Source organism: Onychomys torridus, chromosome 5, assembly GCF_903995425.1.
Source record: "Onychomys torridus chromosome 5, mOncTor1.1, whole genome shotgun sequence".
NCBI classification, from domain to species: domain Eukaryota; kingdom Metazoa; phylum Chordata; class Mammalia; order Rodentia; family Cricetidae; genus Onychomys; species Onychomys torridus.
In genome coordinates, this window is record NC_050447.1 from 23256241 (window position 1) to 23266041 (window position 9801).

Sequence of the window (9801 nt, forward strand, 5' to 3'; positions counted from 1 at the left end):
ATTCTCTCGTTTCATCCTGGGATCTCTAGGGATTGAATTTAGATTCTCAGGGTTGGTACCAAATGCCTTTATGTGTTGAAACTTGCATTGGTCCTAAGTCTCATTTTAAAAATACAGAAAATCTTAAGTTGGGTGTGGAACACGTGCCTGTAAGCTCAGAATTCAAGAGGCTGAGGCAGGAGGGTTGTGAGTTTGAAGCTAGCCTGGCTACATAGCAAAAACAAAACACACACACACACTACAACCCCATCCCCCACAAAAAGATAAAAAAAGAGACAGTATTACTGAGATTACCAGAGTCAAGGGCAGTTGTAAAAAACAGTATAAAGAGATCCTGTGTGCTAGTTTGCTTCAATGAACATATTTTGCAGAACTTTAGTCACAGTATCACACAACCAGAATATATTGACATTGACACAATCTGCTGATAATCTTATTATTTTTTAATTTATTTATTTTAATGTATGTGGGTATATGTTTGTAGGTGTGTATGTATATATGTATATGTGTATGTATGTATGTATATGTGTATGTATGTATGTATGTATGTATGTATGTACGTATGTATGTATGTGTGCAGGGCATGTACTGCTGATATGTATACTGCCCATGGAGACCAGAAGAGGGCATCAGATCCCCTGAAACTGGAGTTACAGAAAGTTGTCAATTGCCATGTTGGTGCTGAGAATTGAACCTGGGACCTCTGGAAGACCAGTCAGTGCTCTTAATTCCTGAGCCATCTCCCATAGCCCCTGTTTATATTCTTTAAATCTCTCATTTTATTTAGCTGTATTTGTTCTATATTTTATCATACCTTAGTGAGATTGGATCTGAGTTCAGTTCCCACCACTCACAACTACCTGCATCTCCAGCTCCAGGGGATCTCATCATCTTCTGGCCTCTGAGCGCTCTCTCTCTCTCTCTCTCTCTCTCTCTCTCTCTCTCTCTCTCTCTCAGACACACACACACACACACACACACACACACACACCCCACATGAATAAAAACAAATAAAAATGTTCATCATGGAAGTAAGGGTTGTATATCCATATCACATGCAAGACATCAAGCATTTCTAATAACACACTTTTTTTTTTTTAAAGATTTATTTATTTATTATGTATACGAAAGAGGGTGCCAGATCTCATTGCACATGGTTGTGAACCACCATGTGGGTGCTGGGAATTGAACTCAGGACCTCTGGAAGAGCATTCAGTGCTCTTAACCTCTGAGCCATCTCTCCAGCCCAAGGTTCAGTCCTTTTAAAAAATAATAATAAAATAAAATACAGTGAGATAAAACAAAACTAACACATTGGAATCGGACAAAACATACAAAGAGAAGGAAAAGAACCCCCAAGGCTCAAAAAAAGAGACCCACTCATTCACACACTCAGGAACCCCAGAAAAACATTCAACTAGAAGCCATAAGATGTATGTATGCAAAGGATCTGGTGCAGACCAGTGCAGGCCCTGTGCATGCTGCCTCAGTCTCTGTGAGTTCATATGAGCTTTGATCATGTTGATTTAGAGGACCTTGTTTTCTTGATGTCCTCCAACCCCTCTGGCTCATACTCTGTTTCTTACATTTTTTCATCTCTTCCTTGGGGTTCCCTGAGACCTGAGGGGAAGGATTTGATCGAGATATCCCATTAAGGGCTAAGTGTTCAAAGGTCTCCAGTTTTCTGTATAATGTCTGGCTGTGGGTCTCTGTATTTGTTCCCATCTGCTGCAGGAGGAAGCTTCTCTGATGATGGTGGAGCAAGGCACTGACCTATCAATATATCAGAATACTTTTTTTTTAGAACAGTAGTATTTGGTTTTACTACGGGTCCCTGGCTATCTAGTCTCGGGTTCTCGGTCCCCCAAGCAGTGTCGGGTATGGATGGGTTCCGTCTCATGGAGTGAGCCTTCAACCAAATGAGAAAGTGGCCGACTGCTCCCACAGGCTCTGTGCCACTACTGCACTCGTGTATCTTGCAGGGAGTACACCACTTTAGGTCAAGGTTTCGTGGCTGGGTTGGTGTTTACGTAGTGTCGGAGTACCTTCCTGTACCAAAGATACTAACACATAAGGGGGAAGGCTCTAGGTAGGTACTGTCTCAGCTTCTCCATGTTCAATGAGGTGTGTAGGTGTTGTCTTTAGTGTGTGAATATGTATATGTATGTATATATGTGAATATGTATACATATTTATATTCCTTCTATAAGTTTTCTTACTCTAGAGAACCCTGACTAATAAAATCTGGTAGAATTCTGTGCTAAAATCATCTGAGCTTTTTTTTGAGAGGGGCATTTTTAATGAAAGTTTCTACTCCATTAGGGTCTATAAGTCTATTTAAATTGTTTATCTGATCTTGATTTAACTTTGGTAAGTGGTATGCATCAATCAAAGTATCCATTTCTTTTAGATTTTTCCAATTAGATGGAGTACAGGTTTTTTAAAGTATGTCCTGATGGTTATTTGGATTTCTTCAGTGTCTGTTGTTATGTGCCCCTCTCATTTCTGATTTTGTTAATTTGGATGCTCTCTCTCTATCTTTTAGTTAGTTTGGATAAGGGTTTGTCTATCTTATTGATTTTCTCAAAGAACCAACTCTTGGTTTCTTTGATTCTTTGTATTTTTCTCTTTGTTTCTATTTTATTGATTTCAGCCTTGAGTTTGATTACTTCTTGCTGTCTACTCCTCCTGGGTGTGATTTCTTCTTTTTGTTCAGGAGCTTTCAGGTGTGATGTTAAGTTATTAGTAAGAAAGTTCTCCCATTTTTTTTTAATGTAGGCACTTAGTGAAAGAACTGCTTTCATTGTGTCTCACAGGTTTGGATATGTTGTGTTTTCATTTTCAATTCTAAAAAGTTTTACATTTATTTCCTAATTTCTGTCTTAATATGTTTTTCATTTGGTAGAGAGTTGTTCAGTTCCCATGAGTTTGTAAGTTCTCTGTTGTTGCTGTTGTTGTTGATATCCGGTTTATTTAATCAGTGGTGGTTAGATGGGATGCAGGGTGTTATTTCAATTTTCTTGTATCTGTTGAGACTTGTTTTGTGTCTGAGTGTGGCCAGTTTTGAAGACAGTTCCATGAGGTGCTGAGAAGACTGTATATTCTTTTGTTCAGGTGAAATGTTCTGTAAATATCTGTTAGGTCCATTTGGCTTATGACATTAGTTAGTTCCAGCATTTCGGTTTAGTTTTTGTCTGGGTGATCTGTCTATTGGTGAGAGTGGGGTATTTAAGTCTCCCATTAGCAGTATGTGGGGTCAGTATGTGACTTTAGCTGTAATAGTAATGAACTTGGGTGCCCTTGCATTTGGTGCATCGGTGTTAAGAATTGCAATGTTTTCATGGTGGAGTTTTCCTTTGATAAGTATGTAGTGTCCTTCCCTGTCTCTTCTGATTAATTTTGATTTGAAGTCTATTTTGCTATATATTAAAATTGTGGGTCGGGCGGTGGTGGCACACGCCTGTAATCCCAGAACTTGGGAGGCAGAGGCAGGCAGATCTCTGTGAGTTAGAGGCCAGCCTGGTCTACAAAGCAAGTTCTAGGACAGCCTCCAAAGCTACAGAGAAACCCTGTCTCAAAAAACCAAAAAAAAAAAAAAAAAAAAATTGTGACACCAACTTGTTTCTTAGGTCCATTTACTTGGAATACCTTTTGCCATCCTTTAACCCTGAGGTGATGCCCATCCTTTAAGCTAAAGTGTGTTTCTTAGATGTAGCAGAAGGATGTATTCACATCCATTTACAGTGATATTTTATTTGTATTGAAATTGATTTTATTTGTATGTTAATAAAGTTGCCTTAAGAGCAAGCCAGAGCAGAAGCTGGACGGTAGTGGTGCATGCCTTTAATCCCAGCACTTGGGAGGCAGAGCTAGGTAGATCTCTGTGTGTTCAAGGACACAGCCAGCATGGCGACACACGCCTTTAATCTCAATACCAACCATAGAAGACCTGGAGGTCTGTACAAACAGGCTGTGATGAGGAGGTCATGTGGCTGGGTTTACAACCAATGAGAAAACAGAACAGAAAGTCTATAAAAAAGATAGGACACACAGAGGTAGCTCTCTTGCGGAGAGGAAGGACAGCAGAAGCAGTGAAGGGTAAGGTTTTCCACTCTTGCTCTGACCTCGTGGTTTTTAACTCTGCAATTGGCTCTGTGTTTCTTATTTAACAAGACGGTTACATCTACATCCATTCTGTTAGTCTGTGTCTTTTATTGGGGAGTTGAGACCACTGATACTGAGAGAGATCAATGAGCAGTGTTTGTCAATTCCTGTTACTTTATTGTTGTTGTTATGGTGTGTATGTATGTTCCCCTCTTTTGATTTGCTGGTCTGAGATTATTCTTTGTTTTTTCTCTTTGGTTAACCTCTTTAGGTTCAAAGTTTTCTTCTAGCTCCTTCTGTAGGGCTGTATTTGTAGATAGATATTGCTAAAATGTGGTTTTATCATGGAATGTCTTAGTTTCTTCATCTATTGTAATTGAAAGTTTTGCTGTATCTATAGTAGTTGAGGCTGACATCTCTTAGCTCTTAGAGTCTTTAGCATACCTGTCTGTTGTAGGATATTTTTGATCACACTATGAACCTTGAGAATGTGTTATTTACTGGAAAAACCTGTTTTTAGTTGTAGTGTAGCTCAGCCATAGCACACACTTTTAAAAATTTTTTTCCAAGACAATGTTTCTCTGTGTAACTTTGGCACTTTTCCTGGAACTCACTCTGCAGCCCAGGCTGGTCTTGAACTCACAGAGATCCCCCTGCCTCTGCCTCCCGAGTGCTGAGATTAAAGGCGTGCGCCACCACCACCTGGCTCATAGCACACACTTTTAATTCAAGAGCTTTTTGCTTATTATAAACAAGATTAAATAAAGTCAATCATAGGTCAAGAGGCAGAGCAAGCAACCAGCTGACAGGAAGTGAAGAGAAAACCATAGAGAGTAAGAGTGAGTCAGGAGGACTGATAGAGAGATGCCCAGGAAGTAGAAGGGAGGGACATTCAATTTGAGGTTTTTTTATTTGAGGTGGTGGAAGGAGAGGGAGTTTTTTGGGGGATGTCGGCTGAGGAGGAAGGTCAGCTGGGTGTTTTCTCTGCTTCTCTGAGCTAGCAGGCTTTCACCCCAGCATCTGGCTCCCAAGTCTTTATTGGTAAAATAGAATAATTGAGATTTAGTCAAAACAACATCTGTCTAGGCCTTTCTGGCTTTTAGAACTCCATGGAGAAGTCAGGTGTTATTCTAATAGGTCTACCTTGATATGTTTCTTGGTCTTTTCCCCTTGCAGCTTTTAATATTTTGTTGTTGTTCTGTACATTTAGTGTTTTGATTATTATGTGCCAAGAGCACTTTCTTTTCTGGTCCAGTCTATTTGGTATTTGGTATTTTATATACTTCTTCTTCTTCTTCTTTTTTTTTTTTTAAAGATCTGTTTTTCCATGTATTTTATGTTTATGAGTGCTCTGTCTTCAAGCACACCAGAAGGAATCTGATTCCATTACAGATGGTTGTGAGCCACCATGTAGGTACTGGGAATTGAACTCAGGATCTCTGGAAGAGTAGTCAGGTGTTCTTAACCACTGAGCCATCTCTCCAGGCCCTCTCTATACTTCTTGTACCTTGCTAGGCATCTCCTTTAAGTTAGGGAAATTTTCTTCTGTGATTTTGCTGAAAATATTTTTTTGTGCCTTTGACCCGGATTCCATTTCTTTCCTTCCTCTAATCCTATTACTCAATAGATTTTGTCTTTTCATAGTGTCCCAGATTTGCTGATGTTCTGTGCCAGGGTTTTTAGATTTAAAAAGTGAACCGGGCGGTGGTGGCGCACACCTTTAATCCCAGCACTCAGGAGGCAGAGCCAGGAGGATCTCTAAGTTTGAGGCCAGCCTGGGCTACAGAGTGAGTTCCAGGACAGACACCAAAACTACACAGAGAAAACCCAATTCCCTCTTTCATCTCTTGTATTCTGTTGGTGAAGCTTGCCTCTGATGTTCCTGTTTGAGTTCCTAAATTTTTCATTTCCTGGTTTCCCTCAGTTTGAGTTTTTTTTTTTTTTTTTAATTGATTCTATTTCCACTTTCAGGTCTTGAACTGTTTTATTCATTTCCTTTCACTGTTTCACTGTTTGATTTTGTTTCCCCCTCCGCCCCCCCCTCTCTCTGGGCTGAGGATTGAACCCAGGGCCTTGCGCTTGCTAGGTAAGCGCTCTACCACTGAGCTAAATCCCCAACCCTCTCTCTCTCTCTTGTGTTTTGAGATAGGGTTTCTCTGTGTAGTCCTTGCTATCCTGGAACTCACTCTGTACACTAGATTGGCCTTGAACTCAGAGATCTGCCTGCCTCTGCCTTTTGATTTCATTTTTTTTTTTTTTTTTTGAGACAGGGTTTCTCTGTAGCTTTGGAGCCTGTCCTAGACTAGCTCTGTAGACCAGGCTGGCCTCAAACTCACAGAGATCCACCTGCCTCTGCCTCACGAGTGCTGGGATTACAGGTGTGCGCCACCACCACTCTGCGATTTCATAGATTTCTTTTTATTCATTTTCCCTTTAAGGACCTCTATTTATTTTGTTTTGTTTTGAGACAGGGTTTCTCTGTGTAATAGCCCTAGTTGTCCTGAAACTCACTCTGTAGACCAGGCTAGCTTCAAACAGAGTGCTGGGATTAAATGTGTGCACTACCACTGCCTGGCCAATAGAGGCAGTTTTAAGGTCTTTTTCTTGTGCTTGAGCACTGTTGGAATACTTAGCGCCTGCTGTGGTTGGGTTACTGGGCACTAGTGAAGACATATTGTCCTGGCTATTATTGATTGTGTGGGCGTCTAGGCATCTGTGTTTGGGAGAATTGTAATTCTAGGTGCTGATATCTGGCCTTGTCCTTTTTGGGTGGTGTTTGGTTCATTGGTTTCTGTTGCACTTTCTGGTTCTCAGGAGAGTGTGGTGGCTGTGTGCTGCCGGGTAGGAATTTCTTCTGGGATCCTGAAGGGTATGGCTACTGGGGGGTTCCAGGTAAAAAGTGTTCCTAGGTATTGGGAGTTGACACTTAGGGGTTGGGATGGGTTAGAATGTGTTGTAGGAGTCTAGCAGAGTTACTGTATCAAGGGCAAATATTAGAACAGAACAGTTGTTTTTCATCCTTTCTAAGGTAAACATCACAGTGAATAGTTTTTGGAGTACTTTGACATTGAAGAAATCTCGGTGGAAAGATTTTTTTTTTCATTCAAACAGTGATTGTTTTCTGTCCTTTTTAGAGTTGTTTTTCTGAAGCAGCTTTAAAGCCTTTGCATGGCTTTGTCACCTGGAGCTCTTGAATTATTGGGTCCTGCAGACAGTAGACAATGAAGATTAAAGTGTGTGTGTGTGTGTGTGTGTGTGTGTGTGTGTGTGTGTGTGAGAGAGAGAGAGAGAGAGAGAGAGATGCTTTTCTTTAGAAAAAACATAGATCAGGGACTCTGGTATGAGTAACTTGTTTATCCAAAAACAAACAAACAAAAACCCAACTTTGTGTAACCATCAATAAATATGCCTTTGAATGGCTGTTTGGAGTTCAGTCCATCAGAGGCTGGACCTTCCTGCTGCCACACAGGCCTAAACTTCATCTTGGAGTGACCGCCTTCTTTGATCATCTATACAACACAGAACCCCTGGCATAGAGGAGGGGCTGGGGGTGCTCAGGAGGGAGGACAGCAGGGTGTTCATCAGGATCTGCTTAGTCCCCTAGGCAGAGAGCGAGGAGAAGCCAAAGTTGATGGTCTGCTACAGAACTGGTGGATTGTATTCTTTTGTTTTGTTTTTTGTTTTTGTTTTTTTTTTTTTTTTGAGTTGAGGATCGAACCCAGGGCCTTGTGCTTGCCAGGCAAGTGCTCTACCACTGAGCTAAATCCCCAGCCCATGGATTGTATTCTTGCTGAGACCATTTTAGGTTTAAGTGGAGTTTGATCTCCTTGGTGGAGAATCCCATGGAAAATCACCCAACTCTATTCTAGGAACCCGAGGTCAAGATGCTCCAGCTAACTTATCTCAACTTCTGGTAACCTGCTTGCTTCCTAAAACCTCCCTCTGTAGCTGCTGAATGAGATGCCAGGATGTGGTTTTTTGCCTCTAAAAGCCCCTTGCTCTAAATGCTCAAAACTACTCTTGGGTCCTGAGTACCTGAGTGTAGTTCTAGGCCAGCTGTAATAATAAAGACTTTCAATTGGCTATAGACTGTATCTGAGCGGTCATCTCTGGTGGGCTCCACGAAACATGGGTCTTGGAAGAATGGAGGGAGAGGTGAAGACCGGCAGTTAGCCTACCTGCTTTCCTCCTGGCCAGAGTGGCCCGCAGGTTCTCAGGGAATGCCTCTTGGAGTTGGGGGCTGGGATAAAGCAACGTGTAAAGTTTAGAGAGTGGAGGGGAAGATCTGTGTGACCTGCTGGGGTGGGGGTGGGAAGGCCGCAGCAGGTCTTCTGGAGCAGAACTGGAGGTAAGGCTGGGCCCTGGATTTGGAGGAGGGAGAGTGATGACAGGGTTAGCCCCCTTGCTTCCCTGGTCAGAGCGGCCTGTGGGTTCTCGGGGAGTGCTGTTGGAGTTGGGGGCTGGGATAAAGCAGTTAAGTCGGGGATGGAGGTTAGCAGGGGAAGAACTGTGATCCACTGGAGAGGGGAGTTGGAGTGGGGGGGGTTGCCTGCCTGCAGCAGGACTACAGAGATGGGGATGAGACTGGGGGATTGGATTTGGGGGTGGGAGAGGTGTTAGCCTACCTGAGTAGTCATTTTAACACTTGCCCCTCTCCCACCAGATGCCTTCTAGAATCCCAAATCCACCCCATATTTCTTTAGGTATGTCTGTGTTGTGTGTGGTGTATGAATGTGTGCACATGTATGTGGGTACATGTGCCTGTGGGCAGCATGTGGAGGCTAGAGGGCGTTGGATGTCTTCCTTCACTGTTTTCTGCCTTATTCTCTCAAAACAGGGCCTGTGACTGACCTGGAAGCTGGTTGTTTGGAGTAGGCTGGCTGGCCAAAAAGCTCCAAGGACCTGCCCGTCGGTCTCTACTTTTTCACAGGTTCTGGGGATCCAGACTAGGTCCTCATGCTCACACAGCAAGTGCTCCTAGTGACTGACCCTGTCCCTGGACCTCTGTTCTCTATTTCTAAAGGGTTTTCACCTTAAAAATGTTAGAGTAGGACATGGTATCCTAAGCCTTTAACCCTAGAACTTAGGAAGCTGGTGTATCTCTGGCAATTTGAGGCCAGCTTGGTCTACACAGAGTCCCAGGGCAGCCAGAGCTACACATATTGAGACCGTGTTACTGAAATCATACCTTCTCCATTCGGGTTGCTGTAACTGGATGCTGAGCTGTGTAGGTTAAACAAGGAAGTGTTAAGGCGAGTGTATTTGTTCTAGAAAGGTTTATCTCACTACTGGAGTCTGGTTCTGGAGAGACGGTCATAGGTTAAGAGCCCTTGCTGTTCTAGGAGCTGGGAAGTCTGGGATTGGGCGCCAGCAGGGAAGCTTCTGGTGTGGCCTCCTCCATTCTGTTTCCTATGTAGAGAGCAGAGGGAGGAAGCAGGCTGACCCCAGCCTCTTCTTATGAGGTCCCTGACACCATTGGAGGGTTCTATATATCTCCAAATGGCATCACCATTAAGGATTTGAGTTTTCAGTAAGTTCTTGCCCATACCTGTATCACGAATGTTTCCCTATGATTTTCTCTGAGTTTTAAATTAATGTCTTTGGTTTACTATGAATTGAGGGTGTGTGTGAGATGAGATCTCACTGTGTAGCCCTGGCTGGCCTTGAACTCACAGTCTGCTTTCTGAGTGCTGGGAC